General features: G+C 41.3%; 1 protein-coding gene across 5 annotated transcripts in view; it reads right to left on the bottom strand.

Moving 5' to 3' along the window:
• Positions 1–15,106, bottom strand: part of PALS2 (protein associated with LIN7 2, MAGUK family member) — a 107,063-nt gene extending 91,957 nt beyond the window's left edge. For 3 of the 5 annotated variants that reach the window (XM_041727668.1, XM_041727667.1, XM_041727672.1), the window contains exon 1: positions 14,901–15,106. The gene's annotated coding sequence lies outside the window, so the exon portion shown is untranslated. Of the gene's footprint in view, positions 1–14,225; positions 14,499–14,900 lie in introns of those variants that run through there. The other 2 variants (XM_041727669.1, XM_041727670.1) reach the window with 1 other exon arrangement.
• Positions 15,107–17,226: the final 2,120 nt, after the last annotated feature.

Genomic DNA, 17,226 nt, shown 5'->3' with positions numbered 1-17,226 from the left:
AAACCCACACGAATAACAAGGTTATATACTGACCAGTTAATGAAAATGTGATCAGAGGCTCATAGGAACATAACCCAGAATTTTCCCCCCAGAAGCAATGACTCCGTATTTGCTAATTCAGTGGTCACAGGGAATTTCTAAGACATTACTACCATGAATAATGAAAACTGACTATATTTTCATATGCATGTCTGTCTCCACCACAAAATTAGTGGGCTGAGAACAGAAATGGCACCATATTTATGTTTGAACTCTAATTCTTAGTACTATGTCAGACATGCATTCTGCAGTTAATAGTTTTTGCACTTAATTTTACAATTGTAGTTTCTCATCATTTTATTGTAATTTGCCCTATAAGTTTAGATATTATGGCAGGATCTTCACTGCTTCCCACCCCATGAAGACATTGTTCTACTTCACAGTTAATAATCTAAATTTTATCTTCTGTCCCTGCCCCTTCACCTCTTTTAATGCCAAAGATCATGCTCTTCAAGTTCAAACGTCAAAATTAAAGTTAAATGAAAAGGCATTTATAGAGGTTTACTTTTCATCAGTTAGCCCTAATGAGCTTAGATCTAAAAACAGACAAGCTGTGAGCCAAAATGAAAGACTGAGCACACATGCCTATATTCTTTTGCTAAGGGCACAGTAAAATGACAGAAAAAATACCGGCATTTTTTAAAAGAATAAAATGCCAACAATACTGGAGGTGAGGTGGGAGAGAAATGAAAAAGATTAGCCAAACTAGAAATTTTAGGAAATTCCTGGAAGTTAGAAAGTAGATGAACGAGGCTTGAAAGTTTTGGTTTTTTTTTTCGAGGCTTGAAAGTTCAACAAAAAATTAGACTTGACAATCTGAAGATAATTCCCTCATTTACAAAATAGCTAGGAATGCTATATAAAATACCAAAAACATCTTCTCAAATACAAAACCAAGCGAAGAGAATCTTCATGGGTCCACAGGATGAAGATAAAAAACTGGTAAGCAGGTGCTTAAGCCACGGCTCCTCCGGGGTTTGTAGATTTCAGTACCTACAAGTTCAGAGGCAGCAGCTTAGGACTTGGTCTCTTCACAACAGAGAATTGAAATTGTGACTCTCCATATAAGGCTGGGACCTTACAGGACTAACTGCCACCCTATGAGAGAGTGGCCTAGCAAAGATGTGCCTGCTAACCAAGGAAGACAATGAGCATTAGCTTGTCTCAGTCTGGATTCCATGATAAAGGGAAATATCTCCTGAGAATGTATAACCATGGCCTACTCTCAAGGATCCAGGGTTCCAATATACCTACCTTGTACAGAAAACCCTGAGCAGAAAAATTACAAAGATGCCAAACAGAAGGCTTAGCAAATCTTCCTTGGAGGAATGTGCTCTTTAACCAGGCTGTACAGAATCCTTTCAATGAAATCCAGCCAAGCATGAGCTCATAACTCCAAAACCACAAAACACTCAAGGAAAAAAAGGTAATTGAAAACACAAGACAGTAACACTGTCATAAAGGAAAGCAGATAAGATTGAATAAACATCGTAATCTATGACATTCAGTTCTTCCTAAGTGGATTTCCTCTAGGCCTCCCTTGAGAAGTACATGTGTGTTCAAATAGTCTTCTTTTATAGTAGAGTCAATATAGTTACTGTGTAAAATTGAAAAAAGACATGTTTTCTAAGACATGCAGTATAATTTTAAAAATTATAATACTCTCACCCAGGGTAAGTATCACTCCCTCCCCAAGAAGCATTTGGAGAGAAGTCATGGCATTTTTGATGCCCCCATGGCTATGGCAGAGAACAGGAGCCCTAAAAATTAAGATGTGCTCAGCACAATCCTACACAACATAGTTCTGCCAAAATGCTAATTATGAATTGTTGAGAAACACTTCACTAACTAAATCTAAAACTGTTATCAATGATTAACTCTATGAAATAAGGCTGGGAACAGAAATTTTTAACTTCATTGCATATTCATTTTTCTATAGTTTAATGCTGTTTACTAGGTAACTGTATTTTTTAAAGGTTAATTAAAACAAGTTTATCATAATAACTAGGGAGGAAAAGCTATTCTGTTCATTTGTCAACATAAATCCCTCCCTCCTGATAAACTGGGTTGTTCAGAGCACAAAGGCTGCATATTCAACTACCCCAGAATTCCCAGACTCAGGAGAGCAGTCTCTTCAAACACCTAAATGTTTCTTAGCTAAAATACCTCCACAATTAAAATAATCTTACTGATGTGGGTTGTATGCTTATGCAGTGAAGATATACTTCTTTTGTGAGGTGGCAGTTGCAGCACCAAAGCTTTCCACAGCTAAAAAGAAACCCAAGGAAGGAGTCAAGACTCAAGACAAATAACGATATATATTGAAGAAGTGGGGTAGGATGGTTCTGTGGTGCAGTTCAAGAATATATCACTTAGTAAACTAATGAAAGCCTATTGTTGTTAAATAAGTGATCTATCAACAAGGCATATCAGTATTAGATTTGATGGAAGGTCAATTAATGAAATACTTGCACAGATGAAAGTGGAAGATGAAAATATAATTTATGGGAACTAGAGGCAGACGAGAAGTTATCTATTAAACAGTAAATCTGTAATTACCTTACAACTTTGCCACTCAAAGATAAATTCTCAGTGTTCTCTCTCTCACTCTTCTCTCCCTCTCCTTTATCACCATACCCTGACCACTAGAGAATAGTTTTCTTCATACTTTTGCTTTCCCTCTCTATTCCTTTATTGCACAGAGTAGCTAGCATACACAGGCATATTTCACTTGTATCTTACTAAATAGCCAATATGTTTAGATCAACATCAAACTGAAGTGGGCTAAGATTCTTTCAAAATGTTTTTCTCCATTGATGTGCTCATTTATCTTTATATTCCAATGAATTATTTTGCATTGCTTAACGATAACACCAACAAAAAACTTTGCATGCTTGTTACATTCTAGAATTTCAGTGTTTTTCACTTATCATTATAAAACTATTATAAAACCTTTCATATGTACTTGTTTATATTTAAGGCAATCTTTATCTATAAACAGGGATAAAATTATTCTAAAAGAAATAACTCCTAGATGTTTCTTCTTTTCAGCTAAACATTTTTTTTAAATAAACTTCTTATACATAGAAAAATTAGAAAAGGTTCAAATGCTATCAGAAAAAAAAAAATCTTGCATAAACAAGTTAAGAACAGATGCAAACACTACCAGAAAAACCTAGACACAAGAACTAGCTCAACACAGACCCGGGTCATGAAAAACCATAAAGCACATATAAAGCCTTGTTGTAAAAGAAATGCTTAGGAAATCACATTAAGAGGCTCTCAGAATTTAGAAACAGGGAGACCCCTCAAGATGACTGAAACACAAGATACATAAATTAGCAGAAAAAAGCCACCCTAAGAGGAACAGATCTACTGCAAATATTGTCTAAAGTGTCTAAGATATACCTTTAGGATAAAAACATAATAAAGATGGAATGCCTGGGTGGCTCAGTGGTTAAGTGTTTGCCTTTGGCTCAGGTCATGGTCCTGGGATCAAGCCCTGCATCGGGCTCCAGAGGGAGCCTGCTTCTCCCTCTGCCAGTGTCTCTGTCTCTCTGTCATGAATAAATAAATAAAATCTTAAAAAAAAAAAAAAAAGAACATAATAAAACAGTGACAATTAAGTGTACAGTAAGCTTTTAGAAAAAAGAGCGTTAACAGAAAGACAGTTTCTGGACAATCCTAGGAAAAAAAGAGGAAATTCATAGGTCTCTAAAACTGCCCACAGAACTTGCCTACTCGATATTCCAGGATTTCTCAATCTTGGTATATTGACATTTTGATAATTCCTTGTTATGGAGGGATTGTCCTATAAATGGCTTACCAGCATCCCTGGTCTCTACCCACTAGATGCTAATAAGCATCCCCACCCCCACCGCAGACTGTGACAACCAAAAATGTCTTCAAATATTACCAAATGTCCTGTGGGAGGCAAAACTGCCCCCAGAATCAGTGGTATATTTTAAATAATGCAAATAAATGCACCAAGCTAATACAGTTTAACATTTCTAAAATCAAAATCACTTCAATTTTCTTGCTCACCTAGTGTCTCATAATATATAAAGTATGGTTTTATATAAAGTATGGTCAGGGTTGTAAGAAGTATTTGCTGACCATACTTTATACTATGTTAATAGCATAGCATAATGCTAATAGCATAGCATAATGCTAATAGCATAGCATAGCATAGCTATATGCTAATAATAAAAATCAAGTCACATACTTCTCTTTTTTCCCACAACTTCTAATACTGTTTTAAGTATCTTTCAGGAATTTGAATGCTTTTAAAAATGTTTTTAAAATTCCTTGTTTAACATTCTCATAATCTTCCTACCAGTATCTTGATTTTCTAAGTTTTCCTTTTCCCTAATTTTTACAGTTCCTTTGACCCTCCCCTCCATGACAACCACATAGCTCATTCATCATCCTTACTGTAAATATCTTTCCTTTGAAAGTTAACAGTATATCATGCAGGGATAAATGAAATGTGACTTATTAATTAGTACCCAGGTAAGTGATCACAAAAGACATCTCCATCCTTTAATAATAATAAAGGGGTCATATATCGTTGAGAACAACCTGCTTGAAACTAGAGAATACAAGAATGTACTAAAAACATAATCTACATGATCTCAGGATCGTGAGATCAAGGCCCAAGTGGACTCCTTGCTCAGCAGGGAGTCTGCTTGAGATTCTCTTTTTTCTTCTCCCTCTGCCCCTCCCCTGCTTGCCTGCACATATCTGCAGGTGCACATGTTCGCGTACTCTCTCCCCTCAAATAAATAAATCTTAAAAAAAGAAAGTAAGAACCTACATGAACCTTTAAAACAAGATGAGGGCTTACCTTAGGAAAAGATCCCCAAACCCTGAAAACCCATGGACTGCCCTTTGCCTAGGAATCCCTTGCAAACTTTGAAATACCTCTGTCATTTGATCAGCCACAGTGAATTTGTAATTTCCCTATATTTATCTCTTACTCCCCATTCCCTCTGCTACCACTTTCAAGTTCTTATTCCTTCACCTTAAAATTATCACTGCAAGTCTCTTCCCACTATTCTCTTCTTCACTGTAACCCACTCAGCACAAGACTATCATGTAAAAAAAAATTTTTATCATGTAAAAATTTTAAAGACAATATTAGAAGAACTTTACTGTTACCTGAAAATGTTTAAATCTCTTTTAAAAAATCTAGCTTTTTAAATCTATTCAGCCTAATTCCTCTATTCTCTAATATAAACTATCTATTCTAACCAAATTATTCTTTTTTATTTACTACACGCACAACCACACATCTCTTTCTACTGAAACGCCATCACTCATGTTACCCCACCCAACAATATTCTTTTCTTAGCAATTCAGTACCTAATCAATTTATGGCACACTTCTTGCCTTTTCAGAATCAAAGTTTTAGAGCTAAAAGGACTCATCTCAAAATTAATTCAATCAAATGAATGCCAAGTCTCTCTCTACAGATGACTTTCTTTTCCTAAACTTCAAACTCTTTCAGAACTTAGACAGGTGCACATGATAAAATGCTATTTATATGCTAATTTGTGTTGTTTCCTAATTTCAGTAATAAAGATTAAACTCAGGCTATGATCATGGAACAATGCTTGGTTGAGGGGATGCAAAAAAGACAGTTTCTTTTCTAAGGTAACCCTTCTACTGTGTGAAATCCCAGTATACATGTATGTACACAGATTTACTTTTGGTGAAAATTTCTACTTGAGTGTAACAAATTCTAAGCTGCTCTTTTTGGAGGTATTTTGGGAAAAGGGGAACTGCAGGTCTGGAAGATAAAAGAGAAGGGAAATAAAAAGATGGCAGAGTAGAAGATATTTGCAGTTCACTCTTAGAAGAAGGGACAAAAATTTCCAGTCTTCGATCTAGAAACAGTCTATTAGGAAGGAGAGAAAGGATATGAGAATGAGAAGGACAGAGCCAAATCAGTGTTCCATTATGCTATGTTCTGATGAGTGCTGGCATGAAATTATCATGGGTAGAAAAGAACTATAAATACCCCCTCAGCTCTAGCAAGCTGAGTTAAATAAAGGTTACTAAAAGCTTATTTTTTTTAATTTTAAACATCCAAGTTATGCTATCTCTAGAACAACAGTTGGAACCACAAGTTGGAGTAACTTTTGAGTGGAAATAAGAAAGGTTCTTATTTATAAGACACCATAAAAAAAATGCTTCTTAAAATTTTAAGAACTCTCTACCTCATTCCCTCAAATTGGAAATCCTGAAAAGTTTCTTTCAAGTAGGGGGAAATGGAAAATAACGTATAGTCCACGTTTTTTTCCAAATTTAATTGCATAAAATGTTGTTGATAATCTGATACATTTAAGGTTTTAATTGGATGAATGTTTATAAGGATTTTTAAGGCTTCAATCACAACCACAGATTGCTTAACCTTACTGCCCCCATAACATCTTAAATTCCTTCAGGGAAAATTTCTCTACCTTGGGATTTTCAAGAACCTAATGCTAAGACTGATGAGGGCATCCAGTGATGACTCTGCCTCAAAGTGAGGCATATGCCTCACAAGGTGCTTCAACCTTCTTAAAGTCTTTAAAGTTTTTTCATTTACCCCTCATTCCAAAAGATTACTAGTTTGAAAAAGAAAATAAAAAGCATTTGAATCAACTGACATAAAAATATGCAGTATCATTGCTTAATTTCTGAAACAAGCAACTTCAATGAATCAAAATTTAACTCAGTTACCCAAATTTCTTATATCAAAGTCCCAGATAGAGGAGCATTTAATAGATGAATAAAAAGGCCCCAAAATTTATCTATGTAAAACTAAATTTTCCATAAAACATATTATATGTAAACAGACATATATATATATTCTAGGTAAAATAAAAAGACAAATCCCCTTGAAGACAGCCACAGTCATCCAAAACACTAAAAAATTCCTCTTATGATAGTGGACCATAAGAAACATATTACAACTATTTGCATATGTGATTAAGAATCCTGCGATAGGGAGCTTATCAGGAATCATTATGTGTCCTTATAAAAGAAAGGCAAATTACTCTTTCACACATACAAGAGAAGGTGATAAGAACAGCTGAGAGAGATTTGAAGCCCTTGAAGACTAAAGTGGTGTGGAACCACAAGCCAAGGAATGCTAGCAGCCACCAGAAACACAAAAGAGGCAAAGAACAGATTATCTTCTTGAGCCTTTGAGGGAGCACAGCCCTGCTAATACCCTAATTTTGGTCCATTGATAGTGATTTCAGATCTCTGACCTCCAGGATTGTGAGAGAATAAATCTCTTTTTATTATAAGCTATCAAGTTTATGGCAATTTGTTATAGCAGACACAGAAAACTGACAGAATCATATAAGGGGCTTAGATTTTAAAAAGCTAATGATGAGCAAATGAGATGATGATGAGATGAGCAAATGAGATAATGTATGGAGAGCATTTAGCATAGTCCTAAAACATAGTAAGCAGTCAATAATATTACTCATGCCATTGACACAATGACTAATCTCCAAGCTCTTGGTGCTGACAGGAAAAATTAGGAGGTTCAAACAGTAAAACCAGGCATATATGCACAAGGCTCATGTGAGTTAAAGCATATAAATCAGCCACTCATATGGTGTGTACTTGCCAGTTATGTGTTGTGCTATAATTTGCCCCATACTGAAAAGATAAACTGTGCATGAGGCCAGCCAACTGATAGCTTCCTGGGAGTGGCAAGCTTGAATTTTTATTAGTAAAGGAAAAACAAGGTTACAAAGAATGGAAGGGTATAAAAATGAGCAAAACAATGGAAATCATTTTGATGCTTGCAGAGATATCAGATCTGGCTAAAACAGATACCACGGTAAGAGACCAAATTCTAAGGTTAGAGCTATATAAATGATACAGGACCCTAAAACCTATGCTGATTTGATTATTAAAGAGAACATTTTATAGAATGTATTATTTTACTAATATCGGCTCTTGTTGACTTTAAAATATAAACATGATCTGGCCCTACACCAGACTAATTTAGAATTCTTTGATATAGAATAATTCTCAAGGATTCTGATGGTTACTTAGGTGGAGAACCCCTGTACCAAAGTCAATTCAAGGCAAATGACCTAAGGCATAAAAATATTATAAAGCATATATCATATCTTTGATGTATTCGGCTAAATTGGCTTATCATTTTCCTTTTGTTTTTGTTTTTGTTTTTTTTAATGATAGGCACACAGTGAGAGAGAGAGAGAGGCAGGGAGAAGCAGGCTCCATGCACCGGGAGCCCGACGTGGGACTCGATCCCGGGTCTTCAGGATCGCGCCCTGGGCCAAAGGCAGGCGCCAAACCGCTGTGCCACCCAGGGATCCCCGCTTATCATTTTCCTAAGTGAAAACTCCTCCCAAGATATAGCCTCTCTAGGTTACGCCACATATTTTTCTCTAAAGCAATCCCTCACACTTCACTTTTTTCATATTTCTCACAAATTGTTCTAGAAAAATTTCAAGCATCTTCAGGTGCCCTACCCACCCCACTTTTCATATCTAACCCAACCAAGATCTAACAATATTTTATAGAACAAAGGAACCATGTAAAAGTAAAGTTCCATTAATACATTATAAACAATTTATAAAACTGGCCATTTACTGTAATAAAACCTAAGTACATTTATCAAATAAAATTCCAAATCACCTCTTACAAAAGATTTCCAAAAGCATTAAATTAGGAAGTGAGTCTATGAAAAGCTAAGCACAGTTCATTTCAATCTACTTAAGTGCTACTAAGTAGTTAACTGGTAGGCTCTGAAAGATACAAAGTATATGGAAATCTCTACCATTTAGAAATGAACTTCACCAGCACTAAGGTAAAAAGAAAGGGTGATCTGAGAAGATGAACTAAACATAATCCTAAAAGGAATCTCCTTTGTGGAGGTGGGGGTGGGGCAGGGGAGTGGGGCGTGACCTTGCTGGCTTTACCCTAGCCTGGTCTTGTTTCATGACTAAAGCTAAAAATAAAGCAACACAAGTTAATGTTCAGATAATTAAGTTGTAAATTAGCTCTTTCCTCTCCCACAAACACCTACAACAATTTACGCATATTCTCACGTAGTTCTATTTACCTTCGTACTCTTCAGAAATTTCAATCACATCAAATTCTATTGATGTCTCTATCTACCAGCAATGTGAGAGAGCATCTGTTAGTCTCTATCCTCCTCAAAAGTACTATCAAATTCTTTTGGTCCTTCTAATTTGTTAAAATGGTATCTAACAATTGTAATTTATGATACTTATAAGTGAGGTTAAGTATATATACTTAGGAACCATTTGGATTTCCTATTCTATGAATTACCTGTCTATAATCTTTGCTCAACTTTACAGTTGGTCTTTTTCTTATCAATCTATAGGTATTCATTATATATTAAGGAAGTTCACCTTTTGTCTGCAATACAAGTTGCAAATATTTTCCTGTTTCTATATTATCACTATGCTGGTTTTGAGCATTTCTTTCCTTCATGTATGTATCTTATTGTCCTCAAACTGTAAATTCCTTCCATGAAAGGACATTTCTTTTTAATATCGCCAGGACAGTGCTTCTCAGATCTTCTAACTACATATGCCGGAAAAATTTAAAAGAAGGGAAACCAAACTTCCAGAGGGTGGTCAAGGGTGAACATTAATTACCACTGTACCATCTACTTGGGTTGTCTCTCCAATCCGACTTCACACAGTTACAGCAAATATCACCAAGTTCTAATAATACAACATAGTTTGTTGAACAGGGGAGGGATGAGTACTAGATAAATCTTTCCTGTCATCTGAGCTGGTCCTTAAACTCAGGAGATGCTGGCAGCCATATTTTCCACTAAGAGGAGTAGGAAGTGGTTCTCTGCAAGAGAAGAAATAAAGGAAATGTGTGCAGAATAAAGAGATGTAGTGTATTGTGCTGACACTGGACGGAATTCTGAGTCTCAATCTTTGGATTCCATCAGATGCTCCCTCAGTCTTTACAATAAATCTTCCCTCTTGTTTACACCACTTAGATGGATTTCTATTAATTACAGCCAAAAGTAGCCTACTTACTACAACTACCATCTCCTCATAGCATTCCATAAAGGGACACTATAACATCAAAAGTTGAGGAAGGACAGAACCTCAGATTTTTTCTTTTTTGAAGTTATATTTATAAAATGACAGCTGTGTGCCAGGAACAGGTCTAAGTCCTTGAAAAATAGTTAAACAGAAGAGCTACAATTACTGTTTCCATGGGGCTTACACTGTAGTGAGAACAGATAATAAAATTATATATTATATAAATTGTAACATAAATTACATATAAATTATAAATTATATAAAAATACAATTTCAGATAGTGATAAATGGTTTGCAGAAAAGCTTTTATATAAATTTATATAAATTACAAATTGTATAAAGATACAATTTCAGGTGGTGATAAATGGTTTGCAGAAATTTTTTTTAATGGTAATGAGATAGAAGGAAATAAGGGAGCTGTCATTCTAAACGGTTGGTTAGTGAATACTGCTTATCTGAGAATACTTGAACTGAAACCTGAAATGATGAAAAGGAGCCAGTCACGTAATGTTTTAGGAAGAGAATTTCAGGCAGAGTGAACAGTCCTAAGTCAGAAACAAACCATGACATTTCTGAGGGACAAAAAGGAGGGCAGATATAGTGAACAGGACAATGTTAAAGAAGTGGTAAAGGAGTAATTTAAGAGAAAAAGATGTAAGTTTGTGAAGTAAGTAGAGATCAGTTCACGTGTGGGAACTAGTAAGCAGTAGAAAGGATTTGAAAATTAACTTAATCTATACAAAAAACACACTATATTATCTTTAATCCTTATATTGCCTTGCATCAACAACTTTAACAGAAAAAGGTCTTTAGAAATTACCATTCCCACATATTTGACACAAACCTGAAGTTAGCTAGAAATGAACGTTTCCTAAGCAGAAAATATCATTTCTACTATACCATGAACATTAAAAAAAAAAAATAGGTAAAAAGCAAAGCCATTTAAGAATCTAGGATGATAAAATGATAGAAACTACTTCAAATTCTATCCTATCTACTATGATCAAGAATGTACAAAGGTCTTAGCTATGGAAGAACAAACTTCTTTCTAAACTACTATAAACATAATATCCTTTGTTTACTGAGTTCACTATGATTGTATTTGATGTTGCCAAGGTAAAATACCATCAGAAGAGAAAAAGTGGAAACCAGACTTCTGACTTTAAGAATAGCCACAATATAATGGTCAACAAAGTTGTTAGTTTTAATGTTATCTTTACTATGAAAAAGGAAGAATTTCCCCTTTGTGGTGACACTGGATACAAGGGATGCTTTAACATCTCTTCCTCTGGGCCGCCTTGGTGGCTCAGCGGTTGAGGGTCTGCCTTCCATCCAGGGCGAGATTCTGGGTTCCGGGATCGAGTACTGCATCAGCCTCCCTGCGAGGAGCCTGCTTCTCCCTCTGCTTGTGTCTCTGCCTCTCTCTGTTTCTCATGAATAAATAAAATTAAAAAAAAAAATCTCTTCCTCTGAAAGCTTTTTAAACAGACAACCAATCTGTTTGAAGAGGTTCAGTTCAGTATCTCCAGATCTTTCCAGACAACTAATATCTGTGTACAGTAAGCAAGTAAAACTACATTGCTACTAAGATTAATGTCAGTCAAGTCAGATTATAAAAGCTCTAAAGTAATCCTGAATCTCATCTTTCACGATGTTAGATATTTAGTTAGCCCACATAACAAGAGACTAAAAAGTAGACTGTTTATAACACAATCTATAAAGAGACATACTTTGTAACTGTGGTGTGAGTTTTAAAAAAAAAATAAAAGTCACTAGACACCTTGATCAAGACTTGACTCTGAGTGCATCCTTCTCAACACATTTCCAGCAGTTTGGCAAAGTGCCCAGGGATGATTAGCAGCCAGTGTATGTAAGGGAGGGATATGGTCAATCTAAATTGTATCAAGTCTCCCCCCAGTGGTCATAGACAAATAACAAGAAAACTGGGGAAATTGTTGCACCTTCTGTGAGACTGACCAGAAATACACTGTGCAGAACCTGAGCCCTACAAGAAAGAAATAAAATCTTTAATTCAATACTAGCAACCTACCAGTAAAGAGATCTTTTATGCTTCTCTGCTCTTACGATATTCATAAACGTGAAGCCTATTTTTGGAAGGAAAGAACCTACAGGTAAGATAAAACTAGCATATTTCTTCTCAGTATATTTTTTTAAAGGAATAAACAATATCTTCAGACAGCCCAGTATTGGTTTTACCTAAAACAACCAGGTGTTCATTCTCCCTAAAATATATACCAGCACAGCCCTTGCAAGTTAACTACATTTACCTGAAGTAGGGTTCTGTTACAAATTTAGTCATTTACCAAATGAATTGCCTTGTTAAAGAAAATTATCAGTTACAAACCTAATGTCTACTTTGCAAAACACTCTTTCAAAAACCACCAAGAACTAGATAATTTATAATACAGTAAGTGATGTCAAACATACAAATGGGTCCTCTTGCTTCTTGTAATATTTATTTTCTTGGTGCTTTTACAATTAGATAGCCTTTGACTAGCACTAACCCTGTATTATTTGCAACTCTCAGCAATAATTTGCTGTTACTCACTTTTAACAAAGCCTGGATGTCAAAAATGTGAAAGGCATTTAATTAAAACATCTGCTGTCTTCTAACCATCCATTATTAAGTGGTAAACTACATTTTAAAAAGATGGTAAATACTCAACTTCAATTTAAAAACAGCCTTTGAAAAAGGTAACACAATTATGGCTGTCTTGGTTATCCCAAGCTAAAAAGGAGGGGAGAGGGGAAGGAGAGAAGCAGGCTGTGTAGTCTTCTGGAACAATTTCAGCTTGAAATGAGACTCAGGGAAAAAAAAAAAAAAAAGCAAACTGCTCCCTCAAATGTTTAAGAAAAATATGATTCATTTTTAAAAAATCCAACAGTTGGCTCAAAGAACAAAAAAACGATTCTGTCTTATATAGTGCTACCAGACTTGCTTAAGCACCTTAATTTTTCCAGTGTTTATTTAATCTAGAATGTAAAATAATTCATTTTGAAATTCCAGGTGAGAAAGGAATTGAGGAGCATCAATTGGAAAAGGACACACACACACACACCTAGCTACCCCACTGGTTGATGTTTTTTCATAAAAATATTTAGTGTGCAACCCCCAAAGGATAAAACAGAACGATTAAAAGAGTTACCATTTGAACATTATGTAACCCTGGTCTAAAATAAAAGAAACATGGGACTTTAAAAAAGTAGCATGTTGTGCAAACACGTATTTAAATATGTATTTAAATACAGATTTCAGATACAAATGACCTCAAAATGACACAACCCCAAAGTTCTTTGTTTACTGTAATAAGGCCTCAGAAGATGGGTCTATAATCAGGCCCGATCCCTGACCGTAACTGCACTGTAGGTACCTAAAAGGAGCAGGATCACCTTAGTTGCGGTGTTCTACGTATGCACCGCAACTATCTCTGCATTGATTACCACCGTGCTAGCTACCTCGCCTAACATAAGTTTCCAAACGACGATTTGAAAGATTTCACGGGTGGAAATGGCTGCTAAACCATACTCCAAACTGAAGAGCCTTTCAACACACCTCAAATGTTCCGAACCACATTACACGGAGACCGATTCAGGAAGCATAAAGTAGAATTCCAACAAGCCCCAAAGGCGTAGGAAAAGAGGAGAAAAAAAAAAAAAAAACCAACGTGGCTAGCTTGACCTTAACAGGCTGTTTGTAAGTAATGCGGAGAATTTTTCTGGGCTTCCCCATCAGCCTTCAATCCCCTTCCTCGCCTGCCCCCAATCCCCTTACATAAATGCACGCCCAACTGATGAAGTTGAATGGATGTCCTCTCCAGCTGTAATCCCAGGAGCTGCTGAGATGGGGACTAAACTCCCAATAAAGTGTCAAAAAAAGTCCTTCTGAAAAAAAAATAATAAATAAATAAATAAATTGATGGATATATATATATGTGTGTGTGTGTGTGTATATATCCATCAACCAGTCCACAGCCGGTCATCAGACCGGCCGTAGGGATCCCTAAATCGACTCCCTCCTGGCCCTCCTCCACGTCGCCTTAAAAGAGAGAAAAAAAAAAAAAAAATCCCCAGCGCCTCTCTGGTTCCAGCTTAACGTACCCAGGATCCGAAAACGAACGGTGGCTCAGCAGCGAACGCCTCGGAGGAGCGTGTGCTTGGCCCACAACCACTTGGACCAGACGAGTCCGAGCCTCGGAAGTCGCAGCAGTAGTTGCAGAAAGCCTCCTCCCCCAAGAACTTGGGGCTCGGGGGCACGCCCGGGGCCGGCGGAGTCGCCCCCTCCCGGCGCCGACCCCGAGGGTGTCCGTCGCGGCGCCCACCGCCCCCGGCGCGCCTCTCCATTCATGCCTGGGCGCCCGCGCTCGGCTCCCGGCCCCCCGCTCCCGGCTCCCGGCTCCCCGCTCCCCGCTGCCCGCGCGCCCCCAGCCCGGCCCCCGCCGGCCCCCGCCGGCCCCCGCCGCGGCCGCGCCGCCGAGCGCGTGGAGGGAGAGCCGGGCGCCGCGCGGCGGCGGGCAGCAGGGGCCAGACACGTTGCCGCGCTCCGCCCGCCCGCCCGCAGCCCGGGAGCCGGGGAGCCCGGGAGCCCGGGAGCCCGGGGCCGGCACAGCGCGCCGCATCTGCGCCGCCGGGCCCGGGCCAGGCGCACCAGCAGCCCTCGCACCGCGCCGCCCGCTCGCCGAGCCCAGGTGCTGCGGGGGCGGGGCGGGCCGGGGTCCCCGCGTGGCGCGCGAAGAGCCCGCTCCCCGGGGCAGCCTGGGGGCCCCGGCAACTCACCGGCTCGCACCTCGGCCGCCTCCGCGCCGCCGCCGCTGCTCTCCCTCAGCCGCAGGCGCCGCCGAGCAGCCCCATCTACAAACTCGGGGCTCCCAGTTGGGAAACGCGAGAGGCGGCTCTCACGCCTCCGCCCCCTCCCTCGGCTCCCCACTCCGCCCCGGCTCCGGTCGCCGCCGCCGCCGCCGCGCGCTCGGCCAGCCTCCCCTCTGCCGCCCTCCTCCTCCCCCCGCTCCTCCCCCGCCTCCCCCTCCTCCCCCTCCTCCCCCGCCCCCGCTCCTCCTCGCGCCGCCGCGGCCGGGGCGCGCTCCCTCCGGGCCTCGCGCGTGCGCCGGAGCCGGGGAGCGCGCGCTCGGGCGCCAGGAGGCGGCGCCGCCCCCGCGCAGCCCGGCCCCGCGCAGCCCGGCCCCGCCCCTCCGGCCGCGGCGCGGCGACCAGGTGGAGCCCCCCTCCGAGCGCGAGCGCGAGCGCGAGCGGACAGCGCCGCCTGCGCGCCGGGGCCTCCCTCCGCCCGGGCCTCCCTCCGCCCCGGGCCTCCCTCCGCCCCGGCCTCCCTCCGCCCCGGCCTCCCTCCGCCCCGGCCTCCCTCCGCCCGGCCTCCCTCCGCCCGGGCCTCCCTCCGCCCCGGGCCTCCCTCCGCCCCGGGCCTCCCTCCGCCCCGGCCTCCCTCCGCCCCGGGCCTCCCTCCGCCCCGGCCTCCCTCCGCCCGGGCCTCCCTCCGCCCCGGCCTCCCTCCGCCCGGGCCTCCCTCCGCCCCGGCCTCCCTCCGCCCCGGCCTCCCTCCGCCCCGGCCTCCCGCCCCAGGCCGCGGGCGCCCAATCCGCGCCGGGTCTTCCGGCCGAGACCGCCGCTGTCATTCTGCATTTACCGGTGGGCAGGGTGCTCCCTGGGGCAGGAAAGACGCTCCTCCCTGCCGTTTCCAAGAGTTTACGTTCCAAGAGCCGGGTCCTGGGGCACAAAGCCTAAGCCGGCGAAGGAGAGCCTCCGGGGAATCTCCTCCCTTGCCCTTCGCACCCCCCCCCCCCCCCACCCTGGTTCTGATGGGTGTTTGCAGGGTCTGCAACGTTGAGGCTGTCCTTTATGAATTTTCTCCCAAAGGCCCAAAGGGGGGTGGGGGTGGGGGTGGGGAGGGGCGTGATTCCCACCCAAGGCACCGGGCTGCCCTGAGAGCTCTCCTAGCGCGGGCACCCGTGGAACTCCCAGAGTTGGCTCCGCCGCACCTTCCCAGGACGCCAGGTGTTCAGCTCCTCCCGAGCATCTGGCCTTCCCACACCTGCGCAGGGGCAGCTGCGCCCCCCTTGCCCCCTCTACTCTCAACTCTGACTCTGCGTAGTGTGGCGAGCTCTGATGAGTGTCCGGGGGTGAGATGACACGTTTTGACAGCGCGGATTTAATTTTTTTCAGTTGAAAGGAACCGAGCAATGCAGTGCAGCGAAGACTCTGGCTAGAAAAACACAGCAAGGTAATCGGAGAACTTCCAGTTCCTCTGACATCTACCTGATTCCAGAAGGTGTCTGCGAACCGTCAGACCTGTGATGGGGGCTTTTGCAAAAGCTCTTGTGTTCTTCTTGAAATTGGAGAAAACCTGTGAAGATGTTGTTTGAATTTCACGAAATGTTTACTGCAGTCCTTTCAAACAGTGAGTGTAGAAAGTGCAAGTAAAACTTGACGTGAGGAATAGCCCATCAGGAGACCTCGATGCAGCCTTTCTTGGCTTCTCTTGGGCTTGTTGCACAGTGCTGCAAAAGCAGGATCTTTCCTGGCAAATGTTTGCAGAATGAGTGGATGCATCGTGGTCCTTTGGACTCTGAGATGGGAGTTTCAAACTATATAGGATCCCCCCCCCCACCCCCTGTAAGTGTGGTTAGCATGATAGAGAGGGAGAGAATACTGTGGATGAGGGGTATTAGGAGGCCTGGTTCCCTAAAAAGTGTTTTTTTCTTTTTTTCTCCTTAGCCTCAACCAAGCATCAAAGATTAATTTACTTTTCCAATAGGATCATTAATTTTGCAAACCAACATGCAGGGGGAGTTTGTAGAGTATTAATTGAGAACCTTCCTTCCTGGAACAGCAAACCTGAGGAGGGGAAATTAGAAGCATTTACAGAGACTTGAATGTACAAAGGGGTACAGAGTAGCTTTGAGCACATGTTGCGCCCCTCTCCCTGTCGTCAGGCCTGCTGGACAAAATGAAGTAGAGTGTGTGGTATGCTCAAGAGTGACGCAAGGTGGAGGCAGCATGGAAGAATGAGGTTTCTCTTCTCAGAGATACAGCATAATTTTCAAGTCTTCCTTTTTTCTCTTCTTTGCTTCCCCAGGCTCATTTGCTT

Source organism: Vulpes lagopus, chromosome 13, assembly GCF_018345385.1.
Source record: "Vulpes lagopus strain Blue_001 chromosome 13, ASM1834538v1, whole genome shotgun sequence".
NCBI classification, from domain to species: domain Eukaryota; kingdom Metazoa; phylum Chordata; class Mammalia; order Carnivora; family Canidae; genus Vulpes; species Vulpes lagopus.
The sequence above is the reverse complement of the archived record's forward strand: the minus strand, read 5'-3'. Positions and strand labels throughout refer to the sequence as shown.